Source organism: Nomascus leucogenys, chromosome 16 (assembly GCF_006542625.1).
Source record: "Nomascus leucogenys isolate Asia chromosome 16, Asia_NLE_v1, whole genome shotgun sequence".
Lineage (NCBI taxonomy): Eukaryota > Metazoa > Chordata > Mammalia > Primates > Hylobatidae > Nomascus > Nomascus leucogenys.
Window position 1 is genome coordinate 43,256,975 of NC_044396.1, and position 25,847 is coordinate 43,282,821.

At 39.3% G+C, this 25,847-nt stretch overlaps 1 pseudogene; it reads right to left on the reverse strand.

Annotated features, from left to right (window-relative positions):
• Positions 1–17,252: 17,252 nt before the first annotated feature.
• Positions 17,253–17,781, reverse strand: LOC101179269 (annotated as a pseudogene).
• Between the last annotated feature and the right edge of the window lie 8,066 nt (positions 17,782–25,847).

Below are 25,847 nucleotides of genomic sequence, written 5' to 3' on the forward strand. Positions count from 1 at the left end.
AGTAGATTGGTCTGCACTTTCCTTTTTTATAATGTCCTTGTCAGATTTAGAATCAAGGTTGTTAGCTTCATAAAACAAGGTTGTTAGCTTCTTTTTCTATTATCTCAAAAGGATTGTGTGAAATTGTTATTTTTATTTTCAGCCTGCTTCAATCTACTGTTAATCTGTATGATGAGTTCTTAATTTCAGTTACTGCATTTTTAAGTCCTAGAATTTTTGCTTGATACTTTTAAAATAGTTTCTAATTATCTGATAACATTTTCTATCTTGTTTCTTATTTTCAAATAATTAGCATAGTGATTTTAAAGTCTCCAATCTAGAGAATGTTTTCAGTAGTTTTTATTACTTTTTTTTTTTTCTTGAGACAGGATCCTCCCTATGTTGCCCAGGCTGGTCCAACTTCAGGCATTGAGATAATTTGAACCTAAGTTCATTCATTGTCTATAGGCCTTCCAGTTTACCCTCATTCCAGAGGTGATTCCTTTAAATTCAAACTCAGTGTGCAGTAGGAGTTAACGGCATTCACTAAGGCCTGATGGGACCTGGATTCTAAAACTTTTCCCTCTAGACCCATGAGTCCTTCAAAACTGCAGCTCAGCTCTTCAGCTTCTCAGTCTTTCTTTCTGGAATTGGCAACATTCCCTAGGGCAGAAATGTCCCAGTGCAGGACTCAATTCCCTGGTCCTCCAACTTTCTTGGTTTCTGTCTTGGAAATTCTTCACTATTTTAGCACTCTGTTGCCTTCAAGTAGAATTGCTATTTCCCTCTTAACTAGTTTGCAATTACTAGAAATGGACACAGTAACTGCCTTCTTTCCACAACCAGGACTTCAAATAGAAAGTTCTGCTGTTGATGACCAGAAGCTCCGCCGCCCTGCCTCTGCTGTCCAGGGGGAAGCAGGTGGAGAGAGGAGCCCTCCATGCCTGTTCTTGGCAGGAGCCAGGCCTCTTCTAGGTGAACATCCTTATATTCACTTAGTTGACAGTGGGTATTTCTTTAAATGGGCTGTTTGGTTATAGGAGACAATTAGATTAAAAAAAATTTTGGAAAGCTGCTGCTTGCCAAATTTTATTGACGATGAGTGAGCTTTGCAGAAAATTTCCAAAATAGGTTCATTGTCCAAGTCACCTGCCTTTCTGCTTCTGAATCCTCAACTCACACTTGAGCAGTGGTCCACCAAGTCTGAGCCCCCCAAGCCTGAGGCCTGACAGAGGCAAAGTGGATGGGATAAGAGGGTGAGTGTGGAGGTCAGCAGTTCTGAGCTTCATTCCTGCTCTCAGATGTGATGCTTCTGGGTAACAGGATCCAGGCCGGGAGTCATATCTGCTGGGATTTAACCATGCTCCACCATTCACTGGCTGTGCCAGAAAGAGAAAAAGCATCTAAACTCATTTTAAAAACAAGGGATTAAGAGATTATTAGCTGATTCCAGATGTGGCTGCTCATTTAAAGTACCCAAAGAGGTTGTGAAAAATACAGATGCTTGAGTCACACCCCACACTGTCTCCACTCCAGGACCCAAGCTGCTGAATAAAACCTGGAATATATATATATGTGTATGTGTGTGTGTGTGTGCGCACCTGCATATGAGTGGCATAAAATAATCATTCATTATTATTACCATTATTGCCTGTCACAGTTCTAGGGGTTGATGGGGCCCAGCGAGGCAGGGCCTGCTCTGGGTCTATCATGTAGGGCAGTAGCAGAAGACTGAGGCTGGAGTCATTCTGAAGGTATCCACTTACTTTCTTTCTTTCTTACTTTCTTTCTGTTTATTTTGTTTTGTTTTGTTTTTGTTTTTGTTTTTTTAGATGGAGTTTTGTTCTTGTTGTCCAGGCTGGAGTGCAATGGCACGATCTTGGCCCACTGCAACCTCCACCTCCCAGGTTCAAGCATTTCTGCTGCCTCAGCCTCCCAGGTAGCTAAGATTACAGGCGTGCACCACCATGCCTGGCTAATTTTTTTGTATTTTTAGTAGAGATGGTTTTTCACCAGGTAGGTCAGGCTGGTCTTGAACTCCTGACCTCAAGTGATCCACCCACCTCAACCTCCCAAAGTGCTGGGATTATAGGCATGATGAAGGCATCCACTTTCGAGTGTCTGAGCTGTTGGTCACAATATCTGCACTTAGCTTCTCCAGGTGGCAGGGACAGAATCTACATTTTTAACAAGCCCTCAAGATGATTATCAGTTGGCTAGGCAGTGGTCTCTGACAACATTTTAGGAATTACTGGACAACATGAAACTTTTAGTCCCTTAAAGTTGTACAGTTCCAGAATTCAAGTTTTTCTTTTGAAGTAAAAAATAACTTCTGCTTTAAGAGAACACAGGTGTTTATCAAAGCAAAATGTCAAGACCACTTTTCAGACATAGGATTATCAGAAATTCTAACAGAAAGCTAGTAGAATACTGCCCAATAGAACTCTGTTTATTCAGTTGGATGTGCTTTAATCGAGTTGTTATTCTGTGCAAGATACTGTTGTGGAAGGTGTAGACTTATATTATTTTTATGGCTACTAACAAAGATTACACATTATCCAGAGTAGCAGTACATTTAAGGTGAGTCTACATTTCCTTGAGACTCAAACTCCTGCTGTTGTTTGTGGAAACTGAGTATCTGGGGCAAAAGAGGAAGTGAGAGCCCTCAAAGAGAGCAGCCCTTCCTGTGAAGCTGCCCGCTGTGCTTGGCTGGGGGACAGCCTTGTATATTGGGCCAAAAACATTTGCCTCCAATATTGTAGGGTAGGGTGCATGTGACTGCCGCACTGGCTTCTTGGTGTTCATCACCAAACAGACGTCTGTTTTACTGCCATGATGCTAACCGCGTTTAGCGTTTGTGTCCACTTGGTATGATAACTGGCTAGACATTTTGCTCCTTTCTCAAAAACAATTTTAACTAGTTCATAATTAACATACCACAAGACAAACTATGGTTCAGCATTGGGTCTTCTGGGTGTTTCAGGCATTAAAAAGAAAATTTATTTCGGGGAATCATACTAGTCAATTATTACTTATCATTACAGTTTCCAGAGGTTTATTGGTGGCAGATGTTGCGCTCTTTTTTAAAAAAGAAAAACCAAAAAACAAATGGACATCTCCCAGATGGATTCTTAGTGAAATGAGTCTTTAAAAAGAGAAACCAGGGCTTTCTTATAGTAAATGGAAATAGACCAACTTAGGTTTTAGGCCAAGTGATGAATAACGATATGGGGGGACATCATGTAAGCAAACTACTCTGTCTTTTAATGATTCTTATTTCCTAATTTAGAACTGCAACAATATCCAGGAATTCTCACTTTCTGGTGAAGAGTGAGAAATCTTTATGGGCTCTCATGATTCGGTTGAAAGCAAGATTAAATGTGCCTCAGACATTTTCCTTGAACATTCTCCTTCTGGGCAGGAAGTGGGCAGTGTTCACAGAAGACCTGGCCATCAGATGGGAGGAAAAGCTGATGGTGTGACAAAATATCTACCTCCCCTTCTTGGTGTGTTTCCTTCTTCCCTAGTATTTCTTTTCTTTTTTTTTTTTTAATATACAGCAGAAATTTATTTCTCACAGTTCCCACAGACCTTGAAGTCCCCAGTGAAGGCAGATTGAGTGTCTGGTGAGGGCTTGCTTATGGCTCCTGGGTGGGACCTTCTTGTTATGTCCTCACATGGAAAAGGAACACTCTGGTTGCTTCGGCCACTTGTAGGGGCTCTAATCCCATTCATTTTTTCTTTTTTCCCTCTTCTGTGTTGCATTTTCTGTTTATTATTATTGTTATTATTTAAGTTCTAGGGTACATGTGCACAACGTGCAGGTTTGTTACATATGTATACATATGCCATTTTGGTGCTTTCCTGGTATTTCTAACTTAGAAACTAAACCAAAGCTCAGTCACATCTAAGTATCAGGAGAAAGCCGATCAGATGATTACTGAAAGTGATTAGGGAGTAGACCTGTGTGCATAGAACTAAACTGAGCCCTTCTTACTGAGAGGGGAGCATCAGGAGCTGCCTTCCTTTGCAACGATGAAAGCCAAAGGTTAGAGAAGAGTCAAGCTTTGTTGTTTAGTTATTGGGTGCCTTTAGATAAATCTCAATTTCTCCACAGAAATTTCTGTAATACTAAAATGTCAGAATTTGCTGGAAAATTTTTTAAATGTTCAAAAAAAATTGTACAAATCTAAGACGGTGGTGCTAAAACAATACTAGTTAAAAATGGACTTTATTTTATTTGGTAAGAATGCCCATATTTACAAATAACTCCATATAAATCCAGGTCTCTGAAAGCAATACAGTGTCTGAGAGGAGCTCGGTTTGAGTGTTATATGTGTATATCTTTGCATTCTTGAGTCTGTGTTTTTTCATAAATTTTGTTTTCTTTTACTGTTAAAATATAACTACTAATTAAACAAATAATTATTATTTACTAATGTGCAAGCACTATACAGTTCTTTGTATGGTGCATAAAAAATGATAAAACACTGTCCCAGTCCTCACAGAATTTACACTGCTCACATTATCTTGAAAATATGCATTTTGATATCAGACTGATTTGTGGATTTTATAGGTGTGCTTCCTGAGATCACTGGGTGATGAACAAAATTGATCATGGCCTGAGTATCAACAAGATTTTCAACGTAACAGCCTTCATCAGATAACATAATGTGTTTCTTAGAAAGGAAGTTCAAAAGGACCAATTCTGTTAGATTGCTGACCTTGATCTCCTGTGGCCAAAAATCCTGTTTCCCTATGTTTTGAAAGGAAACACGTTTGAGAAAAGCTCCCCATCCCAGATTTGGTGATTTTCCTTAAAAGCTGTTTGGAGAGACAACAATGGAATTCTGGGAGAGATCTGACATCAGCGGGTTCATCTGATCTCTCTCAGGAGAGAGAAGTGTTTGTTTACTCTGCTCGGAGTGCTATATTCCTATGCATGCGCTATTATTAGAGTCCTTTGAAGTAGAAAAGTCATATGTCATAGACCTCTTTGTAATTAAAAACTTTAAGGCTGTTTTTCTGATATGTATGTAGAGTAGATGGAGAAGGAGAAACATTTGTTTGTTGAAAATGAATTCTGAGGAATTTGGGAGCAGAGCTTTCAAGTTTTGGTTTTCTGTACAATGTCACATTTATTTATCCTACCTTTTCAAATGTTTTTGGAGAGATGGTACTAAAGAGAAAAACATGATTGGACCTTTGCATCTGGACCTCAAGAAATGTATAGGAAATTGAGTGTTATCCAGAAACTGTGTTGGGCCGAAGTTAATGGGAGTAATACTTGCCCTGAGTACATACATTGTGAATATCAAATGAAATAAGTCATATGAAATAGCTTCCAGACCATAGCTATTGAAAACTGAAACGTTTCTTATTTATTTGGCTCAGCATCACTTAAAATTCAAAATTTAAGAAAATCACAATTTAAAAAAATGATATGCAATTTAATTGTTCTTACTCTATGGCAATATAGCCTAGAGTTTTTTACATGTATATCTCATTTTTTCAGTGGCTGCATAGTATCCCCTTGTATGAAAGTAAAATACATATTCTGTGTTGATAGACATTTAAATAATTTTCTGTTTTAACTATTTTTAAAAAGCCACAGTGGGTACCCAAGTTACACATACTTTTCTACATTCTTAAGCATTTATTTTTGATGGTAAAATGTGTGAAAAGAGAAGAAACACACAAAAGATGACATGCTGTTGAAGATGTGGACTAATTATATTTATATTTATTAAGGAATGAAATTTTACATGAGGCAATTAAGACAACAGAGTGTAAGAGTAAAGCCATTTAAAAATTGTAAAAAACGGGCCAGGCATGGTGGCTCACGCCTGTAATCCCAGCACTTTGGGAGGCCGAGGTGGGTGGATCACTTGAGGTCAGGAGTTCGAGACCAACCTGGCAACATGGTGAAACCCCATCTCTCCAAAAAACAAAAATTAGCTGGGCGTGGTGGCACGTGCCTGTAATCCCAGCTACTCAGGAGGCTGAGGCAGGAGAATCACTTGAACTCAGGAGTCAGAGGTTACAGTGAACCGAGATCGCACCATTACACTTCAGCCTAGGCGACCGAGTGAGACTTCGTCTCAAAAACAACAAGAACAACAACAATAAATTGTAGAAAACAAGCTGTCTTGGCTCCTGCCTGCAGGAATATGCAATAGATATACTTTTCTCTATTCCTCTTGCTAACTACAGCTAAAAACTGTGGGCATTACATAAAAAGTAAATATCAGAAGACTTTAAAAGATGAGAAACTAAAAGGACTGGTTAGGGATCATGGGACCCGGGCTTTTGTGTTGCCTCAGGTATTCTAGATTGGGTATTCGAGAAACGTAATGTGGAAATGCCAAAGGATTTAGACTAAAAAAGCCCAAAGGTGAATCTGTTTCCCAAATGACCAAGAAAAGTGTACTTGCTATGGTTTAAATGATGGCATCTCCTGCAAAATTTATACTGCAACTTAATTTTCAGTTCAACAATATTAAGAGGTATGGTCTTTGGGAGGTGATTAAGTCATGAAGGCTTTTCCCTCATGAATGAGATTAGCACCCTTATCAAAGGGTTGTAGGTTGAAAGAAGTGCTCTCTTGCCCTTTCTGTCCCTTCCAGCATGTGAAGACACGGTGTTTCTCTCCTCCAGAGAATGCAGCTACAAGATGCTATCTTGGAAGGAGAGAGCAGCCCTTACCAGACACTAAATACCAGTGCCTTAATCTTGGACTTCCCAGCTTCCATAACCAAAATAAATAAATATCTATTGTTTATAAATTACCTGGCCTGTGATATTTTGTTATAGCAGGACAAACAGACTAAGACACCAGTCTAATGAGACAACTTTTAGATAATATCTGCTCTATTCCATCAAAATATCACAGAAGCTGACAATCTCCCAAATTTGGCAAGAGACGTAAACCTGTAGTTTCAAGGTGCTGCGCAAACCATAAATAGGATAAACTCAAATATTTCTGTGTCAAGACACTTCATAACCAAACTTCTAAAAACCAAAGACCAAGAAAAAAACCTTGAAAGCAGCAAGCGAGAGATTACTTGTAACAACTCAAGTGATAGTGGAGTTTTCATCAGAGACAGTGGAGGCTGAAGACAAAGTGGCACATTCTTCAAGTGCCTAAAAAGAAAAGAACAATTAACCCAGAATTCTATATTCAGAGAAAATATCTTCCAGGAATGAAGGGAAAATCAAGATCTTCTTAGTGAGTCAGGCTGAATAGTTACTCCCCTCCAAATGCTCGTGCCCTAATCCATAGAATTTGAGAACATATCACCTTCCACGGCAAAAGGACTTTTCAGATGTGATTCGGTTCAAGATCTTGAGGTGGTGAAGTTATTCTGGACTATCTGGGTGGGTCCAATGTAATCACAGGGTCATTATAAGAGGAAGGCAGGGGCCGGGTGTGGTGGCTCATGCCTGTAATCCCAGCACTTTGGGAGGCCGAGGTGGACGGATCACGAGGTCAGGAGATTGAGACCATCCTGGCTAACACGGTGAAACTCCGTCTCTACTAAAAAAATACAAAAAAATTAGCCGGGCGCAGTGGCGGGCGCCTGTAGTCCCAGCTACTCGGGAGGCTGAGGCAGGAAAATGGCGTAACCCCCGTAGGCGGAGCTTGCAGTGAGCCGAGATAGCGCCACTGCACTCCCGCCTGGGCAGAAGAGTGAGATTCTGTCTCAAAAAAAAAAAATAGAGGAAGGCAGGAAGGTCAGTGTCAGAGAAAAGAAAACGATGATAGAAACAGAAGGGAGGTAGAGAGGGGAGAGAGAGTTTGTGACAGATTTGAAGATGCTACCTGTTGGCTTTGAAGAAGAAAGGGCCACAACACAAAGAATGTAGAAAAGGAAAGAAACAGATCCTCCCTAGAACCTCCAGAAGGAACTAGAACTGCTGACACCTTAACTTTAGTCCAGTGAGACTCATGTTGGACTTCTGACCTATATAATGGTAAGATAATACATTTGTCTTGTTTTAAGCTACTTAGTTTGTGGTAATTTCTTACAGTAACAACAGGAAACTAATATACTCAGATAAAGAAAAACTAAGAGAGGTACGTTACTAGCAGACATGCCTTAAAGAAATCGTTAAAGAGATTCTCGAAATAGAAAAGAAATTACATTAAAAAAAGAATCTTGGAACACTGGGTATAAAGAAAGAACATGGTAAGCAAAAATAGAGGTACACGCAATAGGTTTTCCTTCTCTTGACTTTTCTAAATTATGTTTGACAGCTGAAGAAAAATATAACACCATCTAAGTGGTTCTCAATGTATGCATAGGGAATATTTAAGAAAATTATATTATAAATGGAAGACAGTAAAAAATGTAGCAGGAGGTAAAGTTTCTGCCTTCATCTGAACTGCTAAATTGTCAACACCCATTGTATTGTATACATATAATGGAATACATAGAGTAACCACTTAAAAAGCTATACAAAGCAATACGCCCCAAACACATAGAGAAATCAAGTCAGAATTCTTTAAAATCTTCAAATAATACACAGGATAACAAGAAGAAGATATAAATTGAAAAATAAACAGGAAACAGAAAATGAAATAGCATATTTCAGCCTTAACATATCAGTATTTGCAAGGAACTGTCCACAAGAAACTAATTTCAAATATAATAATAAAAGGAGGTTGAACATAAAAGGATGGTATGACATTTCATTTTGTAGGTCAGCTTGGCTGGGTCAGATGGTGTCTGGATATTTGGCCAATCAATATTCTGGGTGTGTCTGTGAGGGTGTTTCTGGATGAGATTCACCTTTGAATCAGTAGACTGAGTAAAACAGATTTACTCTACCTTCCCTAATGTGGGTGGGCCTTATCCAATCATTTAAAGACCCCAATAGAACAAAAAGTCTGAGTAAGAGGGAATGCCTTCTCCCTGACTGAGCTGGGACATTGGTCCTTCTGGCCTTTATCTTCAGGTTGAAACATTGGGTCTCAAGCCTGATGGCTTTCAGACTGGAGCTTACACCCTTAGCTCTCCTGGTTTTCAGGCCTGTAGACTTGGACTGGAAGTACATATCAGCTCTCCTGGGTCTTCAACTTGCTAGCTGAAGATCTTTCAGGACAATGTAGAACTCCTTAGCCTCCATTATTGCAAATCTTTCTATATCCATATCTATATCTATATATCTATATCTATATATCTATATCTTCTATATCTAAATAGATCTATCTCCTAGATATATAGATATACCTCCTATTAGTTGTGTTTCTCTGGAGAACTCTGACTAATATAAGTGGGAAAATATTAATATATACTATGTAAACATTAATCAAAAGAAAGCAAATAATTGATAGAACACTTGATAGAAAATCAGCAAGGATACAGAAGAACTTAGTAACATTATCATCCAACAGAATTTAGTGGACTTTTACAAATTATTCCACACAATAAGAGCAAAATACCCATCCTTTTTTCAACTGCCCATGGGATATTTACCAGTATAGACCGTACTCTGGGGATAAAATAAGCTTCAATAAATTTCAAAAAATGGAAATTATTCAGAGTATATTCTCTGACTTACAAAAGTTTCAAACTAGAAATCAGTATTGGAAATATAATAGGAGAAAATCTCCAAACACTTGGAAACTGAACAAAACACTTGTAAATAATTCATAGGTCAAAGAGAAAGTTTCAAGGGAAATTTAACAAATTTATTAAACTGAATTAAAATGAAAATACAACATATAAAAATCTGTGGGACACAACTAAAGCAATACTAGGAAATAACTTTATAGCACTAAACACTTACATTAGAAAACCAGAAAAATCTCAAATCAATAATCTAAGCTCCTGTCTCAAAAACCTAGAAAAAGAAGAGTACAAACCCAAAGTAAGGAGAAGGCATGAAGCAATAAAGGTTAAATAGAAAATTAATAAAACTAAAATTGAAAACAGAAAATTAATGGAGAAAGGCAATGGAAAAAAAAGTTAGTCCTTTGCAAAGATCAATAATACTGGGAAAAATCTATCATGACAAAGAGAAGACACAACTTACTAATATCAGGAATGAGACAGGAGATAGCACTGTCAACCCTGCAGACATTAACAGAGTTAACAAATCAAGGCTATGAATACCTCTGCATACATAAATTTGACAACAAGACTGTGTGTGGTGTTGGCAGAGGGATAGACAGAATGATCAGTAGATCATTCTCAATAGAAATACACCCATCCAATTTATGACAGAGGTGCAAAAGCCATTCAATGAAGGAAAGAACATCTCTTCAATAAATGCTGCTTGTGTAATTGGTTATCCATAGGCAAAAAAAAAAAAAAAAAAAAAAGAACCTCAATTTCAACTTCATTCCTTAAACAAAATAAGCTAAAAATGAATTATGGATTTAATGTAAAATCTATGAATCAAATATGGATAAAATGTAAAGGTATAAAACTGACAAGTTAACATAAGAGAACATCTTTGGGATCTAATGCTTGTGAAGAGTTCTTGGACATGATGCTGAAGGCATAATTCATAAAAGAAAAATCAATAAGTTGGATTTTATTAAAGTTAAAAACCTTAGCTCTGCAAAAGACCCTGTTAAGAGGATAAGGAACAACCTACAGGCTGGGAGAAAATATTTCACACCACGTATAAGATAAAGGACTCATAACTGGATTTTACAAATAAACCTCAAAATTCAACAGTAAAAAACAATCTAATTAGAAAATGGGCCACAGATCATGAGACATTTCATCAAAGATATATAGCGATGGCAAATAAGCAAATGGTGTTCAGCATTACTAGCTATCAAGGATGAGATATTACTACACATCTATTAGAATGCCTAAAATTTAAAAAAATAGTGAAATTACCAAATCCCGGCAAAGGTGTATAAAAACTTGTCTCTCATACATGGCTGGTGGGAGTGAAAAATGCTACTAACGGCTGGAAAATAACATGGTAGTATTGGTATTATTATTATTTTTAAGCTAGACATACACTACCTCATGACCCAGCAATTCCATGGCTGGGTATCTATCCCAGAGAAATGAAAATGTGTGTTCACACAAAAACCTGTATGCAATTATTGATAGTGGCTTTGCTGGTAATAGCCAAAAACTAGAATCCACCAAAATATCCCTCATTAGGTAAATGGGACTAGGTATGATGGCTCAATCCTATAATCCCAGCACTGTGGGAGGATAAGGCGAGAGGATAGCTTGAGCCCAGTAGTTCAAGACCAGCCTGGGGGAGACCTCATCTCTAAACAAACAAACAAACAAACAAACAAATGAAAGGTAAATTGTTAAAAAAACTGGTGTATCCATACCACATTATAACTACCCAGGAATAAAAAGAATGAACTATTGATGCATGAATCAAGTTGGATGGATCTCAAGGACATTATGCTGACTGAATAGAGCTAGTCTCTACAGATCACAAACTGTGTGATTGTATTTATATATCATTATGGAAATGACAAAACCATAGACATGGAAAACAGATTCATAGTTGCCAGGAGTTAGGGGTGGTGGAGTGGGGTGGAATGTGGACGTAACTAAACGGGGTAGTGTGGTGAAAATCTCTGCATTGATGTACTTATTATGTCTCTTTATTGTGGTGGTGGTTACCCAAATCAAAATATGTAGATGTGTTTCTTTGGGAACTAGGAACAGAAATGGGCTAGATACTCAGAATGGCAAGGAGAATTTTTTAGGAATCTTATCTATTTTTTTTCTCATCAAAGATATTAATTTGGCCAACAAATATTTATTAAATGCCAGTTACTGAAGTAGCTGATGGAATACAGAGATAATTAAAATATGTTCTTTGCCTTCAAATGGCTGACAATCTAGTACATATGTAATCTCCGGTGCAATGTGATAGATGGATATTAACAAAACTGTTGCTAGAGGGCTCAGGTGGGTCTCCTGATGGCAGTGAGACCCCACCCCTAGCTGATGTGAGAAAGAATTCAGGGACGAGCCAGAATGAAGTGCAGGGCAAGAAGCCTCCATTGCTAAGGAAAGCACACACAGAAGAAGTGTGTGTGTGCTCGTGAGAATGACTTGTGCACGATGGAGTTTGAGTTTCTAATTTATGGGTGTTTAACTAATGGGTGGAATAATTATTAGGTATTCTGGAAAAGGAGGGGATTGCAGGGAGCTACCCGGTTATCATCCCCTTTCTCCCTTGTTTGGGTTTGTCTGGAAGAGTCATGAACATATCACCCTGACTGGGGTTTTGGCCATTTTCTCCCTTATTTTGGGTTTTCTGTTATCTTGTGATTTCTTTGCCTAGTTCCTGTTTTTGCTGTTGTTTGGGTTTTTCCATCCTCCTGCGACCACCCAGTGCTATTCCTATCTCAAAAACTGGCGAGAATGAGGCATTGAGGAGGTGTTGCTATTTCTGATCTGGGAGGAACGTGCAGAGCCTGCTGCTGTGAGGATGAGGAAGTGGTCTCAGTTTGGCACAAATGCTTCCATCCTCTTATCTCTTGTCCACCATCGATTTATCACGTCCCTTTCTTTGCGCACATGGTCTTGACCTCAGAATCCTTCTCGAACACATTCTAGGCAGCCAGTACCAAGGAAGCAGAGTGGCTTCTTGACATAGAAGAAAAGTTTCAGTAGAGTAATCTTAGATCGTAATAATCACTCCCCCTATGAGCTTTAAGGTTAACACTCAGGGTGAGCAATCTCCAAATTAACAGCCTTCAACATGTGGTCTGTGTTTTTTTTCATGTTTGTGATTCTATTTAGATGTAAAGTGTTTAAAACTTTTTAAATTTGATTGGTTGTAAGTATCATGAGCTATTTTATGGATAACAATAAAATTGTATGACATATAGACCTTCTCACAATTTCTAAATGTGGAATTACACATAGGCAACCACAAGCTGTCATGAGAGTTTTTTAACCATCATGGTACTCTCACTTCAATGATGCTTTAAACACACAGGACTCTTTTGCATGCAGCCCACTCCTTGTTCTCAAGTCCTGCTGGATTCCCAGCCTTCATGGCCTCCTTATAAGTCTCTGCCCTGCTCCAGTCTCCAAGACCAATCCTGATTTCTGCCGAAGGCATTTAGGCAACTTTAGCATACGCTGAGCCTCAGTATCTGGTCACCTGCAGCTTTTACACGAGATTTTACAACCAAGCTTCTTAGATCCTATTTAAAATTGAAACTCAGAATTAGATATTGCTATTAAAGAGTTAATATTTGTATCCTCCCAAATCCATATGTTGAAACCTGATCCCTAATGTGATGATATTTAGAGGTAGGGCTTTGAAAGGTGATTACATCATGAGAGTGAGGTCCTCATGAAAGGGATTAGTGCCCTTATAAAAGAGGCCCCAGGGAAATCTCTTTCCCCTTTTTGTCAGGACACAGAGAGAAGGCAAACGAAAAGACACCAGTGTATGAAGCAGGTCCCCACCAGACACTGAACCTACTAAAGCCTTGATCTTGGACTTTCCAGCCTCCAGAAATAAATTTCTGCTGTTTATAACCCATGCCATCTATGGTATTCTGTTAGCAGCCTGAACAGATTAAGTCAAGTGTACTGGGCCTGGCCCCTAAATCCCTTTTTAAAAAGCTTTAAGTAAACTAGGAGTACAAGAAAATGACCTTGGAAGAAAAGAAACACATTTATCAGTTGTAGATGATATTACAATATACCTAAAAATCTAATAAATTCAACAGGACAGGCGAGGTACCTCACGTCTGTAATCCCAGCACTTTGGGAGGCCGAGTCAGGCAGGTCACTTAAGCCGAGAAGTTTGAGACCAGCCTGGCCAATGTGGCAAAACCGTGTCTCTACTAAAAATACAAAAATTAGCCGGGTGTGATGACAAGTGCCTGTAGTCCCAGCTACTCGGGAGGCTGAGGCAGGAGAATCACTTGAACCCGGGAGGTGCAGATTGTTGTAAGCTGAGATCATGCCACTGCACTCCAGCCTGGGCGACAGAGAGGGACTCTGTCTCAACAACAACAACAACAACAACAAAAAATTTACAGACTGTTAGGCTATTAAATTTTTAAAAATGGCTTTATATAAGATGGAATACAGAAATAAGTATTACTTTCTTTTACTAGCATTGAACAATTAGAAATTAAAATGGGAAAAATCACATTCAAGATATTGTCAAATTAGTTTGTAAAACATCCAAGAATAACTTAATAAGAGCACTATATATATTTTTTATTAAAGGACCTAAAATAGGACTAAAACCAATGAGACATAGTAATAATTCCTCACGGGAGGAAGACTAAATAAAATACAGATGCTGTTCCTTCCCAAGTAAATTTACAAAGATAATGCAAATCTGATTAGGATCCCAGTGAATTGTTTTGGGAAATAGACAAGTTGGTTTTAAAATTTATTTGTAACAATGAAGTTAGCATTTGAAAAGAAGAATCAGAAGGAGAAATTTGCTGCCTAAGATAACACATAATTACTTAGATAAAAATGGTTGGGTAATGGTATAGAGATAGATAAATAGATCAGTGGTACGTAAGAGAATGTAGAAACAGACACATTGATATATGTGGGTTTATGTAGTGAATCTTATAATTTTATGTTGCCTGAACATTCATTTTGAACATTTAACTTTCTCTTATCAGTAGCGGAGTTTGTCTTGACACAGTTTCCAGTTTTATGCTCCCCCCACTCCCACACCCAGTTGCTCAGTGTTTTTGATCCAGCTATCTGCCTTATACAACTGCCTCCTGGTAACCCCCTCCCTATGGGACAGCTGGATACAACCTACCTGACTGGCCCTGCTGACCCCCATATCCTACATGGTCTGTGCAGATGTGCTACAGTGACCACCTCTCAGTCACAGTGTGACCTGGAATTTGTGCCTGCTGCTTTGAACCCGCTAACTAAAACTCTTCTTGGGAAATCTGTTTGAATAATGTCCTGGACTCCAGTAAAGGGACTGGCCCACGGATCCCTCTCTCAACACACTCCCTGACCTCTCTCTGTGTGTGTGTGTGTGTGTGTGTGTGTGTATGCAGTGTGTGTGTGTGTATGCAATGCGTGTGTGTGTGGCCTCCAGGCATGGTGTGTACCCCCTGAACCTGTAAGTCATCAAATGTTTATTTCCATCTTATACCTCATCTAATCATTGAAGGAGTGGTCTCCATCCAAAAAAAAAAAGATTCTAAGTTAAAACAGTTTAATATTATGATAATGGCAGTATTTTGAAAAAACAAACAAACTTACTCTCACATTGCAGGATATAAATATAAATTATAGATGAATTAAACTTCTAAATGTAGAGAAATAAACATTGCTAGGTTAACTATGCTGCAATAGCAAAAATATCTTAAGATCACAGTAGCTTAACATAGGAAAGTTTCTTTTTTTTTCTTTTTTTTGAGACTGAGTCTCACTCTGTCACCTAGGCTGGAGTGCAGTGGCATGATCTCTGCTCACTGCAACCTCCGCCTCCTGGGTTCAAGCAATTCTCCTGCCTCAGCCTCCTGTGTAGCTGGGATTACAGGCATGCCACCACGCTCAGCTAATTATTGTATTTTTAGTAGAGACAGGGTTTTGCCATGTTGGCCAGGCTGGTCTTGAACTCCTGACCTCCGGTGATCTGCCTGCTTCGGCCTCCCAAAGTGTTGGGATTACAGGCGTGAGCCACCACACCCAGCCAGGAAAGTTTCTTGATTATGTGAAGTCTGAAGCGAGCCTGGAGACTCTTCGAAGGAAGCTTCCTTCCATGTGGTGACTCAGGGATCAAGGCTGCTTCCATTTTGTTCCCACAAAATTTGAACCATTTGGTTTCAAGGTGTACTGCTGAAGTGGAAGAGAGATATGAAGGTTCACACAGGGGTCTTCATGATCAGGGGTAAAAATGATATAGAACTGCCTATGTCACCTCTGCCAACATCTCATTGGCTAGAATGAGTCACATCCATGTAACTTGATTCTGAAAAAGGTTGGAATGTGGTAACATACATGGATATTAAGTCAGCATTAAATGTCCCTATCATAAAAGGTATAATTATCAAGAATAGATATACCTTTTTATAAACTTGGGGTTGAGGAAGCTCCTTAGTATTATTTAGAAAAGAAAAAGTAATAAAGGAAAAACTAAACTAAACAATAGAAAAGCTTAAAAGAATTAAACAGTGAAGGATGCCAAAAACAAAGTTAAAAGGCAAGCAACAGATTGAGAGAATATATTTGCCACACATACGAATGACAAATGTTAAAATTTTGAATATGCAGTTTCTATAAAGAAAAAATAGGCCAGGTGTGGTGGCTTACACCTGTAATCCCAGCACTTTGGGAGGCCGAGGCAGGAAGATTGCTTGAGCTCAAGAGTTTGAGACCAGCCTGGACAACATGGTGAGACCTTTGTCTCTATAAGAAATAAAAAAAATCGGTCAGGCATGGTGATGTGTGCCTGTAGTTCCAGCTACTCAGTGGGGCAGAAGTGGGAGGATCACTGAAGCCTGAAAAGTTGACATTGCAGGGAGCTGTGATTGTGCCACTGCACTCCAGTCTGGGTGACAGAGTAAGATCCTGTCTCAAAAAAAAAAAAAAAAAAAAAAATTGAAAAAGAAACCAATACAGAAAATAACAAAGCGTATTAATAATTTTAAAAAATACAGATGATCAGTGACATAAGTAATATATATACGAGGCAGTCCATTGCAGTATTGTGGCAATGGCATAAAATTGAACACAATTTAATTTTCAATAGGAGTCTGACTAAATCACTTACAGTATGGCTATACGACAGAATATCACGTAGTCATTAAAAAAGAACAATGTGGATCTCTATACACTGACATGAACAAATATTCTTGATGTATAAGTGAAAAAAATGAGATGTAGATCACTATGGACAATGGTGATTGTAATTCGGGAAAAAATTAATGATATATAAATAAATAGATAAATAATATAAAACAATAAAAGTATTAAACTATGACAAAATAGGGACGGATATGGATAAAACTTTACATTGTTAATCTCTAAAAAGTATGGAGGCATTCACTTTGTAGTTCATAGAATTGTCTTTTTTTTTTTTGGCTCAACCTTTTAATATAAAAAATTCACTAGTGTACAAAAATGTGAAAGTGTGACAATGACAACTATGAAATCCTGTGAATGAAAGTCCCCTCAAATGCACTCTGTGGTGCACATGCGGCCACCCACACAAACTCTGGCGTGGAAACAAAAACTAATGCAAACCAGTGCTGTCAAGAAGCCCCAACACGTGTGTTCTCCATTCTACCAATCACAGGCCAATATCTACTCCAAACATCCAGTAACGAAAAGTGTGGCATCTTCCCGGGAACAGCAAGGCAGACTTCTTACTCACGATGGACCAGCACAAATAAACCCAGCAAAAAAAGCACTTCATACTTAAATTTAGGATAGTCATTCATGAGGATCATCCCAATTCCAATATAAGGAACAAATCCCCTGGCTCTCCCCACGACTTCTTTCCTTTGGTCAAAAACTTGATATGCCCATTTTGCTTTTCATGAATCTTCAAGACTCGGTGAACTATAGGAATCTTTCTTCCTTCTATCTTTAAAACAGCAATTTCTCCCACTCGTATGGGATCTTCAGCTCGATTTGTTAGAAAGAGAAGATATCCTCTATGAAATGCAGGTTCCATGCTGCCACTGAGCAGCACTACAATTGGACTTTCACTTCCAGTTATTACCATTAACCCCTTCCAGATCATGAGTGCCGATGAGACAATCATTCCTAAATCTAGGACTTGATAATAGAGCCGCCGCTTGTTCATCTGCTGCACATCATCCGAAAAGTCTAGAAACAGCATGGCGGGGATGGCGAGTGGGACACCGGCAAGGGAGAGGGCGTGAGGACCAGCGGGCGGAACGACTGGCCTGTAATTCATAGAGTTTTCTAAGTGATAACTTCTGTCTTTTTGTGTTCTGGGCATGGTTTAAATAGAAAACCTTCAATAATATTCACTCATTCATTTATTTATCTACCCATCTATCCAACCATCCATCCATCATTCCATCCATTCATTCTATCATACCCAAGAAACATTGATTAAAAATCTATTTGTAGGCATTGTGTTTGCCATGCACATTGCGAGTAACATTTAGTTTGGCACAGCTTGGAATAAGAAGAAAAATGCCCATGTGTTTTTTCCTTTTTCTTCTAGTTGACTATTTTAAAGCCAATCAACAAAATGTAAAGAGTCTGGCCCTGGGCTTCTTGCACACACCATCTGTTTTGGCTTCCCTGGCCTCTGGCCTTTGTCTGCCCTGTAGATGACAGATTAGTCGGGGACATTCTTTATAGTAGGAAATGGAGGTCAATAAAATTTGCACCAGGCTTTTCAATTTAGTATCATCCCAGTCAGGACATCCCAAAATAAAATTTGTTTTAAAAATAGATCTAGGAGGAGAAAAAAGATTGAAAACAAACAATTAATCCTCTTATGTCACTGATTCTGTGAGAAAATCTGATTTAAAAACAAATCAGTTTCTTGTTCAGGTGCAATGATTTTGCGGGTAGAAAAAAAGCAGAACAAAAATAGTGCAAAGAGTCCGGTGTGATAAAGGATACTACAGAGCAAAACAGGAAGTTGTTTAATGGAAGGGAATAGTTGACCTCAGAGCCTGAGACATGAATAGAGAGGCCTTGGATGCAGAAGTTTTTGCGTCTGTAAAGTGTTGTATTGATGCTTTATTGACCACATCTGAATTGTACACCATGGATTCTTTCTTTTTTTGAGACAGAGTCTTTCTCTGTCGCCTAGGCTGAAGTGCGACAGCGCGATCTCGGCTCACTGCAACCTCCGCCTCCCCGGTTCAAGCGATTCTCTTACCTCAGCCTCCCGAGTAGCTGGGATTACAGGCATGTGCCACCACGCCCGGCTAATTTTGTATTTTTAGTAGAGACGGGATTTTTCCATGTTGGTCAGGCTAGTCTAGAACTCCCGACCTCAGGTGATCCACCCATCTCGGCCTCCCAAAGTGCTGGGATTACACGCTTGAGCCACCGCGCCTGGCTGGACATTGTAAATTCTTACTCTGATAATTCAAGCAAAATTTCTTGAATTAAAGAGGAGTATGAGGGAAGCTGTTGTGAGATAGGTTTAATTTTTATCTCCATTCTGATCTTACAGGGGAGGAAATGAATGCTCAAAGAGATTCTGTGATTTGTTTGAGATAGAGCCAGTAAGTAGAAGAACCCATCTCAAACCAGGTGTACCAACCCCCGACACTGGCAGAACACTCTCTTTATGTAAGACCTCAAAAGCTTACTGGTTGGTGTCTGTTGACTTGTTTTTCTCTGTTATCTTGCCTGTCTGCAGTGACAAATTCAGTGCAGCTCTAACTCATGTGGACAGGGAGGAAATGATTCTAGGATTGAGGACTTAAGGGTGTTTGGAAGAGAAGAGAATTGTTTTGCTTTGCTTTGTTTTGTTTTGTTAGTTGTTGTTTTCCTCAGACAGGACCTTGTCAACACTTTCAAATATGTAGGCTGTTTGCTGTTTCCTTTATGTTGGTCCCTGAGAAGGATCTGCCCTTCTACCCTGTTTCCCTGGGGGGTGTGGACAGAGCCTTTGTCTTTGGGGAAGGGGGTCGTCTTGGGAAAAGGGGAACAGGGCATCCTGAGGACCTGCCCCGTGTAAGGAGAGAAAGCCGAACAGATGGCAGCTGCCACGCAGAGGGCACTTTGTAGGAACTCTGGCTGGAGCAGGCTTCCTGCACTGCAGTGCCAAATCCTTCCCTTCCAAGGCAATGCAGAGGAGCCTGATGATGTGGCTTGGGGCCAGTGGGCTTGTGGCCAAAGAGCACTAAATCAAAGCAAAGAAGAGGTGACACCTTAAAAGCAAACGATATTTCATGTTTGTTTGTTTTGGAAGGCAGAGAGAAATAAGTTGTAATTGCAAAAGAGTAGAAGATATAAAACAACATGGCTGTAAAATATTTTAATGTTATTTGTTTGTAAAAGGCTTTTCTTTAATGAATATGTTCTATTCTTATTAAGCAACTTTCCCAACATTTCTCTCAATGAGGATGGTGAGTTTGTAAATTCTGGTTTTACCTGAAAACCGGTGACCTGGTGTTAGGGAGACTCTTATCCCTTTAAAATAAACATAATGCACTAGTTTGTAATCTCTGCAGGTATATTAAAATGTTTTTAGTGATAAACATTTCTAGCTTTAAAACTTTTATCTCTTATCGGAATTCAATATCTATGTCTTTAATGAACTCTTTCAACTGGACATTCAAACATGGAAAATGTTTCTAGATTCTCATCTCCCATAATCAGCTGAGAATGGCTGTGAATTCCCAGAGGAAGACCTGCAGAAGTCAGGGCTGAGCTTCTGGAAGCAATATTATGGGAGCATAGATCTTGGGGTACGTTTCCTCAGAACCCAGGGGACTCCTAGGCACTCACTCATTTATCATGATCATACCTTTAATCTTTTTTACTTATGTTTCAGGAATATAAGAAAATGTATGTTTTAAAAGCATGAACACTCACACTTACTAAGTATAATGCCTGACTAAGAAATAAGGCATTATACCTTATTAATAAGGAGAAAATGCCAAGCTACCAAAGCATACATTGGAAAGAAATATGATAGAGTAGAAATAATGCTAGCTTTATTGTTCCTTTACATTTATTAGTAACCTTTAATGAGCTTCTGTTTGTGTCAGGAACTGAAGTTGCAGAGATGAAACTCTGAAATTACAAGTGCCCACCACCACACCCAGCTAATTTTTGTATTTTTAGTAGAGACAGGGTTTCGCCATGTTGGCCAGGCTGTTCTCGAACTCCTGACCTCACGTGATCCACTCGCCTCGGCCTTCCGAAGTGCTGAGATTACAGGCGTAATGTAAATGATGACAGATACCCTTTCCTGACTCAGAAGTGATGAGAGACTTGTAAGACACACACACACACACACACACACACACACACACACACGCACCCTATACTATACTTCAGGAAGTGCTGTGGCAGACAGAAGCTCTGGGAACTAAGAGATCAGGAGTAAAGGGAATCTAACCCAAAGTGGGAGCAGGGTTAAGCCAGGCAACCCCGGAAGGAAGGGTGCAGCAGGCAGGAGGAACAGCATCTGCTAAACTCTGGGGTAGGGCAGAGCACTTGCACACAGGCAGCTGCCATGAATATGATTGGCTGGTGTAGGCTGTGCTGTTGGTGGTGGAGAGGAATTGTGGGGGGCCTGGGTACCCACACCAAAGAGCTGAGGCTTTCATCAGGGGACCCAAAAGTTCACATCTGTTTACTCAGAGACTAAGGTGGAGATTTTTGCCTGGAGGGGTCTGAGGAGCACGTTAGAAGATATGCAAACCTGTTGAAATTGTGTGCAATATGTTAGGAATACGTGAGGGTGGGTAGGTGTGTGTGATGTGTGCATTTTCCCCTGGGAAGATTTGCTTATGTTCTTCCATCTTAAAATGTGTCATAACTCTCAGAAAGGGTGAGAAGCTCAACTAGGACAGAAGAGAGTGATCAGATTGGAAGGTTATTGCAATACTTCAGATGACTAATAATGAATGAAGCCTTGGGCCAATAAAGTTGTCCTCGGGATGGATGGGCCAGGACAATTTCAGAGAGAATAAAGATACGGTGCTGACAGGATGTGTTATCTGATTAGATCTGCAGGGGGAAGGGGAGAGGGAGGAAGCTGCCTAGTGCAAGGCCTCTTGAACTGTAACCTGCCCCTGAGCTACCTGGGGCTCCTGTTGGAGTGTAGATTCTGACTAGAAGGCCTGGGGAGGACCCAGAGATTCCACATGGCTAACAAGTTCTCTGGTGATGTACATGCCATGCCATTGGTGCTGAGTAGCATTTTATGTCACAAAGGTGGAGGTAGCATACTCTAGGTCCAATTCTCAACCTTGGCTGTCGATGCTTTCTTTCTTTAATGATTATGGGGCTTGGCATTGTGAGCATGGTAGGTGGTTGGACAGCATCACTGACCTCTGTCCATGAGATGACAGTAGCACTCCTGGGGAGTGCTGAGGAGACAAACAACAAAAAACTTCTCCAGGTATTACCAAATATGCAGGGGTGGGAGTGGGGGTGAGGCACTGATCTAGAGGCTAACCACTCTGGCTTCAAGTTAAAATCATCTGGGGAGCTTTAGGAGCTATCAGTGCCTGGCCTCACCCAGACTGATTATATTCTAATCTCTGCTTGGGGGTTGGGGAGGGTGTCCACCCAGCTTTCGGGAAGTGCAGTGTGCAGCCATCTCCGTGGCTGATGGGGCAGCCTGGCTGATAAAACCCAGGACTACACCTGAACACAGGAAGAGGAGCAGTGTGGGCGGGTAGGTGGCCTGAGGAGGGAAGATAAGACTTCAGATTTACATGTTGATATGATGGAAATGCCTGGGGCTCATTTAGATGGAGATGCTCACTTTGATTTTCTTGATTACTGACAAGCTCTGTGGCCTTGTGTCTATGAAATATATTTTCAGGTTTTTATTTTACCTTCAATTCTGATAGTATCTACTCTATGAATAGAGTAAATTGACGAAAAGGTAAAATAAATGAATGGATGTGAAAGAAAGTAATAGCTGTCTTACACTACTGCACACACACGTGCTAGAGGGTTCTTCAGAATTTTATTTGAAAAATCATATTTTGAAAATTTTTGAAAACACAGAACAATATTTTATAATATCAGGGCAAGAAGTGATTTCTAGAAAAAAGAAAAACAAAAAGCACAAATCATAATTGATACATTCAAGTAAATTAAAAAGCACCATCAGGAAAGTTAAAAGACAAAGACTGAATGAAGATATTTGCATAGCATATGATTGACAAAGCTTTAGCATAAATAATATGCAATAAACTCCTAAAAATCAGTTATAGAAAGTTGAACAACCCAAGAAAAAATAGACAAATGATATCAATAAGAAAGCTACAGAAGAGGAAACAGAAATAGCCAATATACATAATACTACAAGATGTTCAACCTCCACAGTGATCCGGCAAATGGCAGCTGGAGCTGTTTCTTACTTACCAGATAGGCAAAAATTTACAAGTCTGATACAATGAAATGTTGCTGCAATGGCAAGGAAGAGGAAACTCATGCTGCTGGTAGGGTTACAAATTAGTACTATGATTTTGTGAGCAATTTGGCAGTATTAAAAGTTAAAATGCCTAATAACCTGTGACACCGTAATTCCATTTGTAGGTAAGTTGTTTACGTGCAGAGATGATTGCTGCAGCATTATTTCCAAAAGTGAAAAATTGTAAATGCCCTAAAGGTCTATCAGTAAGAGAATGGCTAAATAAATTGCATTCCTTTTAACATAATGGAATTTATGTATTTTTATGAATATAAATAAATTAGAGCTTTAGGTATTAACATAGATAAATATCAAAGGTGACATTGAAAAAAATGGTAAATTACAGAAGCTGTATTCAGTGTATCCTGTTTATTTAAAATGTAAAAAATACAAAACAAGACTATATTTTATTTACATTGGCATACATTCTTACTTTAAAAAGAATCAAGTGCATGCACGGGAATGTTGAAAACCAAATTCAGGATATTGGTTCTTTGTAGGGGAGAGAGAAATGAGATTGGGGAGAGTAACACAGGGTGGAGAAGTTGAATAGTTTGCCCTGGTGTCAATAGCTTAGAGAACAGGAGAGCCTGGATTATACCTCAGCCTCCAGCCCCAGAACCTGAACTCTTATGCTCTGTGGTTCATCCTGAATTTAAACTCTATCTCCATATTGAAAAAAGTTTCCTGGATGAGCTGTTGTGCTCAATCTGCTTATGATAATTTAATTGGATAAATTATTGGTTATTGATAAATAATCTTAAATTTTGTGATTTAATCTTAAAATATTTCTAGCACAGCATTTCAGTACTAGCAAGTATCATAGTATAATTGTGTGACTACCTGTATTACATTTTTTAAACCTACATTTGATGTATAATAATTGACTAAAATAAAATTCCTCATCATTGAAAGTCGAAGATTCAGTACAATAATGATTAATTTTTTATAAATCAGCTTTCTATTCCTTTTTAAATCAGTTTTCTACTCACAAAAGTTCTAAATTTTCTACTAAAAAATTCTAGTTTAATAAGATTTTGTGAACTTTATGAAAACATCTCTCTATATTGAGAAGGAAGGAGTCCATAAATCTTGAGTTTGAGCCCATGATATGGTTGTTTGGCTCCTAGAAGTGTCTGAAATAGGACCCAACATGTACACGGAGCTTTCCTAACTTAAAAGTTCCTTCATGTACATGCTCACTCTTTGTCTTCCAGCTCAGATTGCTGTAACCAAGTCCCATGGACCCAGTGACTTACAAACAGGAATTTATTTCTCATAGTTCTGGAGGCTGGAAGTCCACAATCAGGATGCCAGCATGGTTGAGTTCTGGTGAGGGCCTCTTCCAAGTTGCAGAGTGCTGACTTCATGTGTATCCTCACGTGGCAGAAAGACAGCCAGCAATCTTTTTGGCTTCTTTTCATAGGGGCACTAATCTCAGTCACGAGGGTCCCAGCCTCATGACTTTATCACCTCCCACACGTCCCACCTCCAAACATCATCACATTGGGCTTACAGTTTCAGCATATGGATTTTGGGGGGGACACAGACATTCAGTCCTTGTACCCTTGAACCCAAGGATTCTGTGGGGTGGGTAGATGCTGTATGTTACACTCATCAATTTGCAATTGATACCAAAGAGCAGTAGTTTAAGTGATTTGCTCTGAGACCCAGTGACCCTGTGGGGTTGGAGCCAGAACTGCAATGTAAAGCCCTTGGTGTTATCACTTGTGTTTGGTCCACTTGGACCTGCTGGTTATCATGCACAGAACCATTGCTCACTGATTTGACCCCTTTCTCTCCACTGGAGCAGCTCTCCAGACCACCATGGCCTTCCCTGCACATCCTCCTTCTGTCCAGAGCAGCAACAACTCTTGGCTCAGTTCATCACTTCCCCCTTGAAATGCTCTCTGGCTTCTGGGACCTCCTCTCTTGCTCTTTCTCAGTCAGTTTGCAATCTCCACACTTCTAAATATTGGAGGTCTCAGGACTATGTCTTTGAAGTTCTCTTGTATCCACATGCATTTGTTATTTTTTAAAATTTAAAGTATCATAAAGACATACATAAATCAACAGAGAAGTAAACTCTAGGAAAGACCTTGGCTTTTGATCTATGTACCTGACCAGAACAGTTATTGGCTGCTTTTTGTTACACTTTGGATGATGCTAATACCGGAAGTGTCAGTATAAGAGCTAGGCTTAGACAGCAAAGGCTTCAGAAAACCATTTCCCCCCCATCCTCAAGTTATGAGGCAGATTAGGAGCTAGAAGGATAATGGGCAGTGTTCATAGCACTGAGAATTTAGCAATTTTACTGGCAAATTAAGAGGAGGAGAGAAGGTGAATATTAAATGTGGCCATTTCAAAATCCTTGGGATACTGTGTTAACCCTCAAGAGAAGCAGCAGATAAGGAACCAGAAATACATTTGGCACCGAGAGGCTGGGGACACATAGCCAACAAAACAGATCAAGTTGGAAGAGATATGATGAAGTAGTGAAATAAATTTATTGTATATCAGTTGATGATATGTGCTAAGAAAAAGAAATAATTAGTGGGATAGAGAGTGATGGTGTGAAAGTGCTATTTTTTACATAATACTCAGGGAAGTGCTAAAGATAATATTTGACTAAAGGCTTGATTGAAAAGAGGTCAAGCTAGCTTTGGAGTTTCTAGTAGGCAGTTTGAGATGCACAATGATTGGTAAGGGGTGGGATGTGAGCTGGAGTCCAGATTCAGGACTTCTTGGCACATAGCAGGTATTGAAAACCATGGGGCAAGATGAGGTCATCTAGTCAATGTTTAGTGGCC